The 17,066-nt window shown below is 43.0% G+C and overlaps 1 protein-coding gene across 6 annotated transcripts in view; it reads left to right on the top strand.

The window, feature by feature from the left end:
- The window catches only part of BNC2 (basonuclin zinc finger protein 2), a 481,226-nt gene that overhangs the window by 412,926 nt on the left and 51,234 nt on the right, over nt 1-17,066 (top strand). The gene's annotated exons all lie outside the window — the stretch shown is intronic.

Genomic DNA, 17,066 nt, shown 5'->3' with positions numbered 1-17,066 from the left:
TTGACAGCCAGGTTCTTTCCCCCTGTAGATACATGTAAAACCCACCAATTGTAAAGTTTTGGGGCATTTCAAAACCTTTGCTTCATTATACTATTTAACCTATGATTTCAGAAACAGCCACCTTGTAAGGTGAAAGTTATAGAAAATAAGAGGAACTTGGCATGTTTAAGAAGACTGTCAGGGGACCATGGTGGATTAACTTGCAGCATTCAACGATGTAACAGATACTCATTTATTTGTCTGTGCGCTGGATAGAGCTGCTCGATTCTAGGAGTCAAAATGATGAGCGAGACAGATGCAGTCCCTGCCCTCATGGAGCTCACAGACCAGTGGGGAAGGTGGGCTCAACTAATCACATAAGCATATTGCATGTAAATTACCATAAAGTCTTTAAATAAAAGTGCGTGCGCACACACACACACACACACAGGCAATGCTTAAAAAACCAAGTATTTCTGGAATTGCTTCCTTGATAAAGTGAGTTTTGAGTAGAGGTCTGAAGGACGAGTTGCAGTTCCTGAGGGGATGGATGGTGCTGAGGGATTACAGGCAGGAGGAAGCCCAGCCTGCTGGGAGAACTGGCCCAGTTAGAGCATCGCTGGTGTGTTAAGGGGAGACTCAAGGGCAGTGTAGGGCCTCGCTTGGGATACACACTTCCCTTCTCATCTGCTGCTATTTTTTTCTGGTCCTCCCAGAACTTTCCTAGGATCACCACCCACAGGGTAGATGGTGTTCCTTTTATTCTAATGAAACCTGATCCTCCATTATTTCAGATGATGACCACTTCTAGCAGCACTGAAACTAGCAACAATGTCTCAGCTCTCATCGGCAGATCTTCCTGGCAGAGCTCTTTCTTTCAGTTTTTAATGGTGGATAAAGCAGAACTCCTCTTGCTCATTGGCTTCCCCTCTAGGCTGCCCTGGGTAGGAAGTTGATAGGAGATCTTTTGGACATGGGAATTGCTTCACTGTTGACAGAAAGACATGGTGAATTTGATTAAATTAAATTAGGAGCATGTGTATGCTTGACAAAGTAAGCTAATGAAGGAAAATGCATCAAAAGGATTTATGGTGAATTGATTAAAATTTTTCTCTGCAGAAAGCCCTTCCGGCTTAACGCTTGAAATTAGAAGGCTATCGGTGCTTCTAGGCCCTCCAGGTTCTCACTTGCCTTTACAGTAGGCAGTTTGGGGACTTTTCTTTCCTTTGAGCAGCCGCTCTGTCTGCAGCCTTCTCTATCGCAGGCAAAAAGTATTCCCAACCTGCACTCTGAATTGCATGGAGGAAAAGAGGATAAAAGACACTATTTGATTTATTAATTTCTAGTGGATTAGAACTACAAATGTTTGCTGTGTTTTTAATTTGAGAAATAGAGAGAATCACAGCAGCTTTTAATTATGCATTTTGTATAATGCAGCTCTGAATAGAGCAGAACAAAATTAAAATTGCGGATCAAATACTAAATCTGAGTGGATGCTAAAGTGAGCTGTAGTGTGATGCTAATGGTTTTGCGTCTTCCTGGCATTATGTCAATAATGGCTCTAATCACATTAAGTAGAGAGCCCATTAGCTTTTTCTTTGCAGCAGCATGCACCATAGCAACACACTGAGTTCCGAAATAACTTTTGACGTATTTTTAAAAGCCTTGCCATGTTCAGGCTGAGAGGCAAGTACATAACGTGCGTGTGCAGGCACAACCGTACTCAAGGTGCTGTGTGTGCAATGATGTTCTTTTGCTAGTTTAGGCATATTAACCCTACCTAACATTGTCTTTGAAAAATTCCACCTAGTAGCCTTATCTTCATAAATATAATAGATTACATGCTATTTTTCATGAGACTAAAGCTTTCGTGGAATTTGCTAGGGTATAAAATCTGATCTCCTTATGTAGCACTGTACCTAGAGGGATGGAAGTTCTTTGCTATTTTCTTTCTTTGCCCTGTTCTCAAAGAGCTTGGCATTATCTTAAATCCCTGTCTAGCTCTAGGTTAAAGCTGGAACCAAGAAGTCTGCTTGAGGTTCTTCTGTGTGAATGCCATTTCAGGCCCATTTTGGTACAGTGCTTTGTGCTCCCACGATTACCTTCCCATGGGTGTTCTTAGATGAGGAGGCTAGTAGTAGTACCGTGTGTGACTAGTTCTCTGAGTGGTAACTTCAGGAGAAATACTGAGTATTTTTAAATTTTCAAACACTTAAACTTTCAGAGAAAGTTGCAAGTATAACCCTTTGGGTTTACTGTATGAAAATAAACTGGGGAGTTGATGAAGGGATCTTTTGAATAATAACATGGCAGAGACACTTTATTCTCAATATGTGTATGACCTGATGACTTATCATTCTCCCCAAACCTTCACCCAGCCGGTATGTTTCTAGACAACCAGGCTGGCAATATTGAGGGCCCATCTTTGATGCTTTCTTCTTTCCCATCTCTTCCATCTCATTGCCTTCCACTCCACAAGTGGTTACCTCTGAAAAGCCCAGGAGCTTATTCCCTCTTCTCCACCTCTACCATCTCTTGCCCGTTTACATGATAATGTTCTTCTTGGTGCTTCATGAGGAATGACTTTTAAGAAAGCAACATACCATGATGTGTGGGGGTTCCCTGGTGGCTCAGTGGTAGAGATTCCACCTGCAAAGCAGGAGACACAGGTTTGATTCCTAGGTCAGGAAGATCCCCTGGAGGAGGGCGTGGCAACCCACTCCAGTATTCTTGCCTGGAGAATCCCGTGGACAGAGCCTGGCGGGCTACAGTCCATGAGGTCGCAAAGAGTCAGACACGACTGAAGTGACCTAGCACAATATGATGTGTGTGCAGAATGAATTTCTTTCCTAAGAGGTATTCTTTTAAGCTGGGTTGCATCTTCCTAACTTCTATTCAAGATGCATAATCAGGGGTAGTAAGCAACATTAAATTTTACTGCTGATGACTGTATTCTATTAGTGCCGTTACAAAGTATAATTCTCTTAGAACTTGAAAGCAAGTGCTAGCTACTTCAGTCAAGAGTCAGGTATCTTGTCTGTTTATCTTTGATATCAAAGACCCAGAGAATTTGGAGAAACATCACACAGCTTTTAAAATTATTCAGGCAAGCCATAGTATCACATGACTGCTCCCCCAAATGGTAAGACATTACTCACTGGATCTTAAAACATTTTAAGTACTTAATCATCATAATACCTTAATGAGATAGTCAGGAATGAAATTTAAATCACTTTAAATTGGGACGAGGAGAGGTGAAATGACTGCCCAAGTTTGCTTACACAGTGGTTGGACTAGGATCAACTCCAGAAATAGTTGTCTTTTTATTTTTATATGTTAAAGGATACGTCCACTTAGCCTTTTAATTCAGAAGAGTCAACTTGAGCTCCTTAAAGGCATTCATAAGTGTGACAGTCCTACCTTTTCAGAGCACTTTCAGATTTGTTTCTTGTTAGAAGCCCATGAGGGAAAAAGGTAGGGTCCCATTTGGAAGATGAGGAATATGACATATGGTTTGTGTTTACAAAAGTGAAATCTTTTGGACTCTCCGCCCATGCGATTGCATTACATCATGCTGCCTGAGTGGCTTGACTGATGCACAGAGATGAGAGTGTTAGTTCCGTGGGGACAAGCTGACTGCACACTGGGAACATTCCACCACACAGGAATAGGTAGGCGCCATTGGACTTGCCCGTCTAGTAACTTGCCCAGCTCCAGGCTTTTCCCCTAGAGTCTGTCCTCCCGTAGGATTATCTTTCTCTCTAGATCTTCCTTGACCATCTCCCGCAGCTACAACTGCTGCCTTTCAGGGAGATGACCCAGAGCTGGTTTCCCTGCATCCACCTTCCTTCAGCACCACAGTTCCACATTTTCAAATGTTTACTCACCTGAGGCCTGGTGGTACTATCAGCAGATCCATATCAACATAATTAAAACTGAGTTTTTTCTATTTTACCCCCTTTCCTAAGTAGTTACTCCTCATAACTATCCATATTGGTCTTTTGTATCAGTCAGTAGAGCTTCCAACAGCTTGGTTCTATGATGTGTCTCCTGGTGGTTCCATAATTTGGTAAAATGGTATTTGCTTCCAAGAGATTTAATAGGGAAAAAAGATGTGGATCCTATTTGTGTTTCAGAAGTTTCAATATGTTTGAAGGCTTGAGACTGGGTTAGGCCTGATGGGATAGGAGACCCAGTCTGGTAGGAGGTAGAAGGTGATTGAACCAGGTGATATTGTCTGAATTTTTCTCCTCAGAGTGCACAGTTGAGTAAAGGGGAGTGGATACACACACAGGACTTCCCTGATATTCCGCCTGCGAAGTAGGAGACCTCAGTTCGATTCCTGAGTTAGGAAGATCCCCTGGAGAAGGGATACACTACCTACTCCAGTATTCTTGGACTTCCCCTGATGGCTCAGAAGGTAAAGAATCTGCCTGCAATGCAGAAGACCTGGGTTCAATCCCTGGGTTGGGTGGATCCCCTGGAGGAGAGCATGGCGACCCATTACAGTATTCCTGCCTAGAGAATCCCCAGGGACAGAGGAGCCTGGCAGGCTACAGTCCATGGGGTCACAGAGAGTCAGACACGATTGAGCAACTCAGCACAGCACACAACACACACCAAAGTCTAGGTAAGGGTAAAGTAATCAGGACACGTTAAGAAAGCTGAGATCTGTTTTTCCTAGTTGGTATCATTCTTTCTGCCACACGAATGCAAGGCAGCATTTCCTGTGAGTTGTTATTGTACCATCTTTTCTGTCTTCATCCCCTGCCGCAGAGCTCACTCATCCCTTCTGTCCACCATCCTTCCTGTCTTCCCTCCAGGAAATGAGAGGACAAAGAGAAGACAGATAGGAAAAGGTTATGTACTAACACTGTCCAGAGAATTCTCTGCCCTTTTGTGTCAGTGCAGCACAATACAGTGTGTGTTGGGGCCTCTAGAATTTATCCTCATAGACCTAAGAGAATCACTGATACAATTTGAACATCCCCTCTTTCAGAGTTTCTTGTTCTTGGAAGATGAATGCAAGATTTTCTGTTCATAGGCTAAATTTTGGGCTCCCCTGATGGCTCAGACAGTAAAGAATCTGCCACAGGAGACCCAAGTTCAATTCCTGGGTCAGGAAGATCCCCTGGAGAATGGAATGGTTACCCACTCTAGTTTTCTTGCCTGGAGAATTCTGAGAACAGAAGAGCCTGGTGGGCTCCAGTTCCTGGGGTTGCGAAGAGTCAGACACAACTGAGCTACTTTCACTGTCCTAGGCTAAATTTTGTTCATGCGTATTACCTAATCCAGTCCAGTCACTTCATGGCAAATAGATGGGGAAACAATGGAAACAGTGAGAGACTTTACTTTCTTGGGCTCCAAAATCACTGCAGATGGTGACTGCAGCCATGAAATTAAAAGATGCTTGCTCCTTGGAAGAAAAGCTGTGACCAACCTAGACAGCATATTAAAGAGCAAAGACATTACTTTGCCAAGAAAGGCCCATCTACGCAAAGCTATGATTTTTCCAGTAGTCATGTATGGATGTGAGAGTTGGGCTGTAAAGAAAGCTAAGCACCAAAGAATTGATGCTTTTGAACCGTGTTGTTGGAAAAGGCTGTTTAGAGTCTTGGACTGCAAGGAGATCCAACCAGTCCATCCTAAAGGAAATCAGTCCTGAATATTCATTGGAAAGACTGATGCTGAAGCTGAAACTTCAGTACTTTGGCCACCTGATGTGAAGAACTGACTCACTGGAAAAGACCCTGATGCTGGGAAAGATTGAAAGTGGGAGGAGAAGGGGATGACAGAGGATGAGATGGTTGGATGGCATCACTGACTTGATGGACATGAGTTTGAGCAGGCTTCGGGAGTTGGTGATGAACAGGGAAGCCTGGCGTGCTGCAGTCCATGGGGTCGAAGAGTCAGACACGACTGAGCAACTGAACTGCACTGAACACTACCTACCTTGGTAACAGTCTTTAAAACATAAAGAGCACACGCAGAGGTAAAATGTAATATTCCACATTACACATAGGCTCATAATTAATTTAAAAGTACAGGATTTGTACAGGATTTGTAAGCAGATATACAGTCTCTCAGCAAACATTTTTCGTAAGCTTACTGTGTACCTAAGTGCTTTGACTATAAAGCTAAAATTTTTGTTGTTGCACAAACCAGCAGTTAGGTTGCCATGTGATATTCGTGTTGTTGGAGGTATGGCATGTGGAAGGATAAGAGTATGGACTTTGGTATCTGTGTGTGTATGTGTGTTAGTCGCCCAGTCGTATCCTACTTTTTGCAACCCTGTGGACTGTAGCCTGCCAGGCTCCTCTGTCCATGGGAGTCTCCAGACAAGAATACTGGAGTGGGTTGCCATTTCCCTTCTCCACGGTGTCTTCCCAACTCAGGGGTCGAACCCTGGTTTGCCGCACTGCGGGCAGATTCTTTACCGTCTGAGCCGCCAGGGAAGCCAGACTTGAGCCTAAACACCGTCCCTACCTTCTGTTAGCTCTGTCACGTGAATAAGACTTTTAACCTTTTTAGGCCTTAGCTTAGAGTTAGTACATACCGTGTGATGATGGTTTGGGAAATTACTGAAGATAATGAAGTTATAGTAGCTAGCAGAATACTTGGTGGGAAGCAAATGCTCAGAGCAATGTTAGCTCTTGTTACCATCACATTAATTTAAAAAAGGAACCTCGCTAAGTTTGTCTTGGGAGATTAGAAGACATCACAAAAGAGGTAGGTAACGATTGAGGTGACACTAAAAAAAGATGAAAGCAGGAGATTCTCGGAAACAAAGTATTCCATCACGCTAAAGAACAGCGTCCTCTAAAGCATAGAATTGTGAGGAGCCTCTTCCTGAATTTTGTGAGTCCATTAAATTGAAGAAAGTAGGGAAAACCGCTAGACCATTCAGGTCTGACCTCAATCAAATCCCTTATGATTATACAGTGGAAGTGAGAAATAGATTTAAGGGTCTAGATCTGATACATAGAGTGCCTGATGAACTATGGAATGAAGTTCATGACATTGTGCAGGAGACAGGGATCAAGACCATCCCCATGGAAAAGAAATGCAAAAAAGCAAAATGGCTGTCTGGAGAGACCTTACAAATAGCTGTGAAGAGAAGAGAGGCAAAAAGCGAAGGAGAAAAGAAAAGATATAGGCATCTAAATGCAGAGTTCCAAAGAATAGCAAGAAGAGATAAGAAAGCCTTCTTCAGCGATCAATGCAAAGAAATAGAGGAAAACAACAAATTGGGAAAGACTAGACATCTCTTCAAGAAAATTAGAGATACCAAGGGAACATTTCATGCAAAGATGGGCTCGATAAAGGGCAGAAATGGTATGGACCTAACAGAAGCAGAAGATATTAAGAAGAGGTGGCAAGAATACACGGAAGAACTGTACAAAAAAGATCTTCACGACCCAGATAATCATGATGATGTGATTACTAATCTAGAACCAGACATCTTGGAATGTGAAGTCAAGTGGGCCTTAGAAAGCATCACTACGAACAAAGCTAGTGGAGGTGATGGAATTCCAATTGAGCTGTTTCAAATCCTGAAAGATGATGCTGTGAAAGTGCTGCACCCAATATGCCAGCAAATTTGGAAAACTCAGCAGTGGCCACAGGACTGGAAAAGGTCAGTTTTCATTCCAATCCCAAAGAAAGGCAATGCAAAAGAATGCTCAAACTACCACACAATTGCACTCATCTCACATGCTAGTAAAGTAATGCTCAAAATTCTCCAAGCCAGGCTTCAGCAATACGTGAACCATGAACTCCCTGACGTTAAGGCTGGTTTTAGAAAAGGCAGAGGAACCAGAGATCAAATTGCCAACATCCGCTGGATCATCAAAAAAGCAAGAGAGTTTCAGAAAAACATCTATTTCTGCTTTATTAACTATGCCAAAGCCTTTGACTGTGTGGATCACAATAAACTGTGGAAAATTCTGAAAGAGATGGGAATACCAGACCACCTGACCTGCCTCTTGAGAAACCTATATGCAGGTCAGGAGGCAACAGTTAGAACTGGACATGGAACAACACACTGGTTCCAAACAGGAAAAGGAGTATGTCAAGGCTGTATATTGTCACCCTGCTTCTTTAACTTATATGCAGAGTACATCATGAGAAACGCTGGACTGGAAGAAACACAAGCTGGAATCAAGATTGCTGGGTGAAATATCAATAACTTCAGATATGCAGATTACACCACCCTTAGGGCAGAAAGTGAAGAGGAGCTAAAAAGCCTCTTGATGAAAGTGAAAGTAGAGAGCGAAAAAGTTGGCCTAAAGCTCAACATTCAGAAAACGAAGATCATGGCATCCAGTCCCATCACTTCATGGGAAATAGATGGGGAAACAGTGGAAACAGTATCAGACTTTATTTTTTTGAGCTCCAGAATCACTGCAGATGGTGACTGCAGCCATGAAATTAAAAGACGCTTACTCCTTGGAAGAAAAGTTATGACCAACCTAGACAGCATATTCTAAAGCAGAGACTTTACTTTGCCGACTAAGTTCCGTCTAGTCAAGGCTATGGTTTTTCCTGTGGTCGTGGATGGATGTGAGAGTTGAACTGTGAAGAAGGCTGAGCACCGAAGAATTGATGCTTTTGAACTGTGGTGTTGGAGAAGACTCTTGAGAGTCCCTTGGACTGCAAGGAGATCCAACCAGTCCATTCTGAAGGAGATCAGCCCTGGGATTTCTTTGAAAGGAATGATGATAAAGCTGAAACTCCAGTACTTCGGCCACCTCACAAGAAGAGTTGACTCATTGGAGAAAACTCTGATGCTGGGAGGGATTGGGGACAGGAGGAGAAGGGGACGACCAAGGATGAGATGGCTGGATGGCATCACAGACTTGATGAACGTGAGTCTGAGTGAACTCCGGGAGATGGTGATGGACAGGGAGGCCTGGTGTGCTGCGATTCATGGGGTCACAAAGAGTCAGACACGACTGAGCAACTGAACTGAACTGATACTGCTGGAGCGTAAAAAGATTCACAGGCAGTAAAGCTGGATGGATAACCAGAGGCCAGATCATGAAGGGCCTTGTCCTAAGAAAAGTGTTTTGAGTTTATACTCTGTGCCAGTCATCTTCTACGTGGCATGCTTATGGTATAGACATTGAGAAATGGAAAGATAATGATAATGTTCTGTATTTATTTTTTCTTGTCTTAAATTTGCCTTATAATTTGTTGTTTGTTGTTTAGTTGCCAAGTCATGTCTGATTGTTTGCAACTTCATGGATTGCTAGGCTCCTCTGTCCTCCACTTTCTCCCATAGTTTGCTTCATGTCCACTGAATCAATGATGCTATCTAACCATCTCATCTCCTGGCACCCTCTTCTTCTCCTGCACTCAAACTTTCCCAGCATCAGGGTCTTTTCCAATGAGTTTGCTCCTCAGTCAGGTGGCCAGAATATTAGAGCTTCAGCTTTAGCATCAGTCCTTCCAAAGAATATCAGGGTTGATTTCCTATAGGATTGACTGGTTTGATCTCCTTGCAGTCCAAGGGACTCTCAAGAATATTCTCTGGCACCACAGATGGAAAGCATCAATTCTTTGCTGCTCAGCCTTCTTTATGATCCAGCTCTTACATCTATACATGACTACTGGAAAATCCATAGCTTTGACTGTATGGACCTTTGTGGGCAATATGAATCTGTGCACATAATACATTATATAAGGCCTTGTATATTAGTATAGAGTAGTACGTATAGATGGTGTGAGCATGAAATTCAGACAGTATACAAGTATGTCCATAATAATTATTTCTGTGGCTGGTATTTTCTGATTGGTTATGGCAGCCTTACAGATTGACTGTTACCTAGCCTTACCAGTTATTAAGGAGTTTTTATATCACTCCTTCAAGTCAGGATATCAGTGTTGGGCTGTGTACTCAAAGTTCCATTATTGATTATGAGTCTGTGGTCCACTGCTGTGGGATATGGGGAGCCATTGGAGGGTTGGGGCAAGGGAGTTAAATGATTAGAATCATCACTGGGGCAGCATCCCTCAGGGCTCTTAGCATTGAGGAAGGTTAGAGGAAGAGCTGTCATCTCCACACTTACTGAAGTATAAGCACATAATTCAGAGTTGAGGCGCAAACATCAGCTCTCTTGATGCAGGACTTCTGGAAGAGGAGGGCATGATTGGTTTAACTTTTCAAGGGTTGATGCATAGAAAAGATACTGTTTAAATTTTGATAAACAACATTAAATCATAGCATATAATGATTTAGTTATGAAGCAAGAAGAAGAAGAAGTGAAGTCGCTCAGTTGTGTCCAACTCTTTGCGACCCCATGGACTGTAGCCTACCAGGCTCCTCCCTCTATGGGATTCTCCAGGTAAGAATACTGGAGTGGGTTGCCATTTCCTTCTCCAGGGGATCTTCCCAACCCAGGGATCAAACCTGGGTCTCCCACATTGCAGGCAGACACTTTAACCTCTGAGCCACCAGGGAAGTGAGAGACAAAAATTGAAGACTTCTTTCAAAATATTCAGAGAAGAAAGGAAAAGCAGACATGTGGAAGAAAACACTGGCATAGTGTTTACATACTTTCAATAACTTAAATGGCACAGCCCCTGTACAGTAGGAACAGATGTCGAGTCTTGGGCCCATATTCCATACCAGTCTTATCTCAACTCGTCTTTGGCCTGGGGGAAGAAGTAAATACATAAATACTTGAGGGTCTTAAAGCTTTGTTAACGAGGACTAGCCTGTACTGTAACCCCTTTCCCATTTTAAAACCATTTATCTTTCTACTTTATATACAGTTGTATTTGTTTATTTCGACTGTGCCGGGTCTTTCTCTAGTTGCAGCAAGCAGGGCCTACTCTCCAGTTGTGGTGTGTGGCCTTCTCATTGCAGTGGCTTCTCTTATTGCAGAGCACAGGGTCTAGGACACACAGACTTCCATACCTGTGGTACATGGGCTCAGCAGTTGGCAGTTGCCAGGCTCTAGAGAGAGCACAGGCTCAAGAGTTGTGGCACATGGGCTTAGCTGCATCAAGGCATATGGAATCTTCCTGGACCAAGGATCGAACCTGTGTCTCCTGCATTGGCAGGTGGATTCTTCATCACTGAGCCACTAGTAGTGAAAGTGAAGTCCCTCAGTCGTGTCCGACTCTTTGCATCCCCAAGGACTGTAGCCTACCAGGCTCTTCCATTCATGGGATTTTCCAGGCAAGAGTACTGGAGTGAGTTGCCATTGCCTTCTCCAGAGCCACTAGGGAAGCCCTTAAATTTGTCTTCTTTAGTTATAAATTTGGTAGTCTGAGGAGGAATTAGAAAAGAATCTCTTGTCGGTGTCTATGTAACCTTCATGTGTGACAAATGGAATTTAATTCTGATTTTATCAGCACAGTGAAACAGCACTGAGAATGCCTTCCATTTGGGTAGATCGTCCCAGGGATTCTGTACGTCTTCTGTGCTCACAGTGGCACCTTTTCAATGTGGTCATTGTTCTCTACTTTCCAGAACATCTTCTGACTCATCCTGGTTCAATCTTCTGAACATGCTCTTTGCATTTGCCATGGAATGGTCAGTGTTTCATATTACACAAGCTCCCAGCTTCTATCAGTGTGACTACATGCTTTTGGCAACAGCCCTCCTTTGTCTAAACGAAAATGGGAGGAGTGATCAAGGAAAGGAAGGTTGCTTCCAGAAGTGAAAATGAAGAGAGGCCAGAGGAGCTATATGGGGAAAGAAAGGAACAGGTGAGCTCTGAGATAGGGAAATGGTTCAAGAGAAGAGGGAAGGTGGGACTATAAATTTGGGAGTAAAATCAGGATATCAGAGGAGAGTAGGAAGCAAGAAACTTTAGGCACAGCCTTTGGGGATCTGGAGAGAGATGAAATAACCTGGACAAATGGATGAATACAAAGAACGAGGTTGGGGGCGGGGTTCATTTTTTCTAGCAAAGGAAGTGGATGGCGAACACCAGGAAGCAGCAGTGATGGAGCAGATGACCTTGTCTATGATTCCCCATCGCAGACTGATGATGTATTCCCTCCCTTCCCTGTTTTCAGGGTGAGAGAGTGATGAACGATGTAGCTTGAAGACAGATTGGGTCTTCACTGTCATACAGCTAAAGCCCTTTGCATGTGTTTGCCACTTCCTGTTAGGTTGAATCTTAGCAGATGTTAATGAAGTGTTTTCCTTCACTTTTCTCCAGACTTAGTTTTTGATTCTTTGTGTCAAAGAATCAAACATGAGATCTTGATCTTGGTTCCCACTGTCCACCAATTTTTACTTAAGCAAAAATTTAATTCAGACGTTTGAGTGGCTAGAGAAGATACAGGTTTTGGTGAAAGTAAAAGTTGGGGGCAAAAATCTCAGGAGATTGCTCCTGAGATGTTTTAGATGGATCACGATCACGAAGTTGCTCAGTTGTGTCCACCTCTTTGCGACCCCATGGACTGTAGCCTACCAGGCTCCTCCGTCCCTGGGATTCTCCAGGGAGGAATACTGGAGTGGGTTGCCATTTCCTTCTCCAGGAGATACTTTATTAATTCTTAGAGTAAGGCCAAATTTCATTTATATCAGCATGCCATGTTTCAGCAGGCATAAATAACTTTTTCTTTGGCTGGTGAATGAGTTTTGAGCTGGTTTTGAGTTATTTTGAAAAAAAAAAAAAGGAATGCGAGTGAAGAAATCCTGTGTTAGCTCAGAGACAGCAGGAGGATCTCTGGGGTGAGGCGGGAGAGCAGTCGACAGACTTGCCAGTGGATACTCATTAAATGTTAATAGGAACCGCATGTGATGAGAAGCAGGCAACTGTGAATGTGTCTTGTAGCTGACTGTCTACAACTAGAAGTATGCGAATGAAGGAGAGGCATTACAAAAATAATTTGTTGGGAAGCACAAGCGAGATTGTGTTTCCTTTAACATATCTTGAAGAGCACATGCCCAACATTTGTGACCTGGAAGCCCAGGAGAAGCCAGTGGCTGTCCAGCTCAGTGGCAAGTAGGAAGATGCTGTTAGAAAAGCAGTACTTCTTCTATCGGGATAAATTCCCAGGAAGGCTGAGAGCCCCTGACTTGGTAAGTATGTAAAACCATGTAGCTGACATCAAGGCCTGCTGCCTCCTTGATTCAAGGCCTGTAACCTCCTTGAATCACTGGAGCGAGCCGTCCCTGGTGGGGGAGGCTGTCACTGGGTTCTCTGTGTTGACAGGTAGTTGTACCTGAGACACCCAAAACGGTCTGCACTCCCCTCCCTAGTCCTGGGTCTTTGGAATGCAGGCACTGGGTTGTAGCATTTATTCATAGCAGATTAAAAATATAAGTATCTGTGAGGCCTCACTTAGGAGGCTCTTAGAGGATTAATAAAATATTTACAGAATCACCTATATGGTTGCTTCATTTGTGAAATATTTGGCTCTCATCGCATCATAAATCCTCATTCAAGTGGCATCTCTGTTCTATGAAAGAAGTTCCATTCTACTGGAGAAGCAGAAGCAGATTCCTGCCATACTTTTTATTAAAAATGAAAAGGACCCTGGTTTCTCTGTATACACTTGTTCTCTTTTACACACACACACAGCAAACACCCAACAAGCCAGTAAACAGAAAGGATAGAATGATCATCTTTTAGAAAGACTTGTCATGGATTCAGTGAACGACATTTATGTGAAAAATGTTCGGAAAAGATCCTGTTATCACAATAAGAATTTCCTCTCTGCATGTTTTACATGGCACTTGGAACCTGGAGATTCTTAAACTGATCAAAGTAGAGTTTTTCCAGTAATTAAAGACCATTAATGTAGTTTATGAAAAATTTAACCTTTGTCTTAAAAGTCTGTTGTGTCACTTATTATTTTGTATGTAGTCTCAGTAGATCGTCTTGTACAGATTTCTGGATGTAAGGTCAAGATTTCAATTAATCCTTGGATTTATGCTAAAGCTAGCAGTGTATCTGTGAGCAAGTATTTACGGAGTGCCTGCAGTGTGCCTTGGAATTCAGCAAAGCCTGTCATGAGTCTTTGTATTTAACTCAACCCTAATAATGACTAATAATCCAAAGGATAATAGTAAAAGTCAAGTATGACCATCTACTTTCATAGCTGGGAAGGAGGCTCATTGTGATCATATAGCTCGTGAGGAAACAGCTTAGCGCTGGCGCTCAGACCTGTGACTTCACACTCGACACTGTATCTTACTTTATTTCTATATGATGTGATTTGTTTTCCTACTCCATTCTGCTTCCCCTTACTTCTATGGAGAGTGTATTTTAGGATTGTTACAACCAGAGCATATCCATTTTTTCCCCCACAGTCAGTGATCGCTTCTGCACTTTTACTGAATTTCCCCTCCATCGTAAGCTATCATTCTTTTTGAACTGTGACTTCTGTGATACAACATGGAGTTGGCCTCTTGTTCAGTGTTATTAACTTTAATAAAATATTTATTCAATGATTAAAAGTTTTGCCAGAAACCCATGTTAAAATGTTCTTGAAGGCTAAAAAATACTTACCTGGCAACAATCCATTCCATATATAATGGAAATATTTTTAGCCCATTTCCTTCCCTCTTCTTTCTCAAAACCCTTACAGCTAGGGATAATGGAGCAGGCAAGTCTGTGTAGCCTGTGGTTTATGTAAATGAAAGATAACATGCCAGAATATATGTGTTTGCCATGATTTTTTTTTCCTTTTTATAGTGGATAGATGCAGAAGCCTCAACTTTCCACTTGTCTTCCTTGTGATTAATGGGGATGACTTTGTTCTCTCCCGTGTGAGATCTAAAAACCAGCCTCCGTCTTCCCCGAGTGTCAGTGCAGCTGCTGTTTCCATGCTGTTTGCTTTGTTGCTATGTGTGTGGGAGCCTCAGGCCCAGGTCCCGAGTCCCCCTTCTCCTGCCTGCGTGTTGCCGGTGCTTCTGTGGAGAATGGTAAATGTTCTTGGATCAGGGACTTTTACACATGGGTGTGTTCCTCCTTGTTGGCTTGGAGTGATCAAAGACCTCCATGTTTCATTTTGCCCAGAGCCTCATGTCCCACCCCCTAAGTAGAGTAAAATCCATGGCAGAGCTTTACCCTCAAGCCACAGAAAACAAATCCAACACCTGTGGCCTGAGAGAGTTACTTACAAAGGCCTGAAAACTCCCAGAATGTTGTTTATGAAGCACACTCTCAGTCAGGATTCTTAGCCGGTGCTAGGTCTCTTGCTTCTTTTCTAGCTTCTTGTGAGCATCAGACCATTTTGCAGAGGGAGAGAGGCATGCATGTTCTATAACACAATCACACCTGTCAAGACAAATTCTACCTCATGACACTAAATTCTGACTAATATCCAATGGAAGAAGGTAATACATGCATATGGGTGTGTTTTAGCTTCCATTTAACTCTCTAATTTTTTTAAAATTACTTAAATAAGGATTTCAGTCTTGATTGGTGGTATTATTCACAAGAGACTGTGAGGTTTTTGCACTTGCCTCGCCTGCGTGATGTGGAAGGAATGTGTTTTCTTTCTCCATTTCCCCACTCAGCGGGGATGCTCATACCAGAACCAGGAAACTCCACAGGAGGACAGTGCATGCACTTGCTCCGTGTTCTCCCCTTGCTCTGGACTTGAGTTGCAGTACTAACCCTCGTGTGTGCACTGAGTGATGGGGTAACTGAGGGGGGCAGTGTAAGTGAAGGCTTCCCTGGTGACTCAGTGATAAAGAAACCGCCTGCCAATGCAGAAGACGTGGGTTCAGTCCCTGGGTTGGGAAGATCCCTTGGAGAAGGAAATGACAACCCACGCTGATACTCATAGCTGAAAAATTCCATAGACACAGGAGCCTAGTGGGTACAGTCCATGGGGTCGCAAAGAGGTGGATGCGTCTTAGTGACCAAACAACAGCAATGTAGGTGAAGTGCTTTTCTTTCCCCTTAGTGCTGGCACGTAGTGAGTGCTTGGTGAACAGTGGTCATTATTTTCATTGAAGTCAAGTCCACATTCTGCCTCTCTCTTTAATGCACATTTCTGAGATCCTTTTAGTTAGATCTGAAGGTCAATTCCTACCTTGGAAATTTGCTTCAGGAAATGTTGACTTGAAATTAGAATTTTACAACTTTCACATATAGTTAGTGGATTGCCTTGATTTCCTTCTCCTAAATAATCTTACATTTCTAAGAGATTTCCATAAATAAGTTGGATGCCATGATGGTAGACGTACTGATGAGCCAGTTTTAGACAACAACGAAGACTCTCTTCCCTATTTTAATATAAAATGAAAACCAAGAGATTTGTAAACATCCCCATACTGATTTTTGTTATTAGAAGTGAATGGAAAGTGCCCACAAAAGCTGATTTTCCAGCCTCTATTGGACCAGAGGCCTCTTCTGGGGAACCATTAGTTGCATCTTCTAATAAATAACAATTGATACATTAAATACTCATTTGAATGAATACTGTCTAAAGGAAATGAAGCTAACACAGTCCCTTGGCTTCTATGAACCTTGAATTTCTTTCTTTTTTTTTTTTTAAATTTTAAAATCTTTAATTCTTACATGCGTTCCCAAACATGAACCCCCCCCCACCTCCCTCCCCACAACATCTCTCTGGGTCATCCCCATGTGTATTGTACAGTTTATAATGGTAGGGTTTTTTCGCTTTAGGGACAGATTACGTTTTCAGAACTGTCTTTCTTAAAAATGTTTTTTATTTTTTAGTTTTGTTGGCTGCTTGGTCTTCGTTGCGGCCCGTGGACTTTCTCCAGTTGTGGCGGGGGTGGGGAGGCAGGGGCTACCCTCTCGTGACGGTGTGTGGGCTTCCCATTGCAGTGGCTGCCTGTTGCCGAGCGTGGGCTCAGTAGTTTAGTTGCTCCACAGCATGTGGGAGCTTCCTGGACCAGGGATTAAACCGGTGTCTCCTGCATTTCAAGGTAAATTCTTAACCACTGGACCACTAGGAAAGCCCTCATTAGTTTCTTTTTGACTCCCCTTAAGGATTGAATCCGGGTCTCCAGCATTGCAGGCAGGTTCTTTACCGTCTGAGCCACCAGGCAAGCTGACACTGTAGAGGGCAACAATAAATCACACTTAACTGTGTGCAAATGAAGACAGATTTCTCCCTGTCTCCCACCTGTACACCCTTTC

This window comes from Ovis canadensis, chromosome 2 (genome assembly GCF_042477335.2).
Source record: "Ovis canadensis isolate MfBH-ARS-UI-01 breed Bighorn chromosome 2, ARS-UI_OviCan_v2, whole genome shotgun sequence".
Lineage (NCBI taxonomy): Eukaryota > Metazoa > Chordata > Mammalia > Artiodactyla > Bovidae > Ovis > Ovis canadensis.
This window is presented reverse-complemented; position numbering and strand designations above follow the sequence as displayed.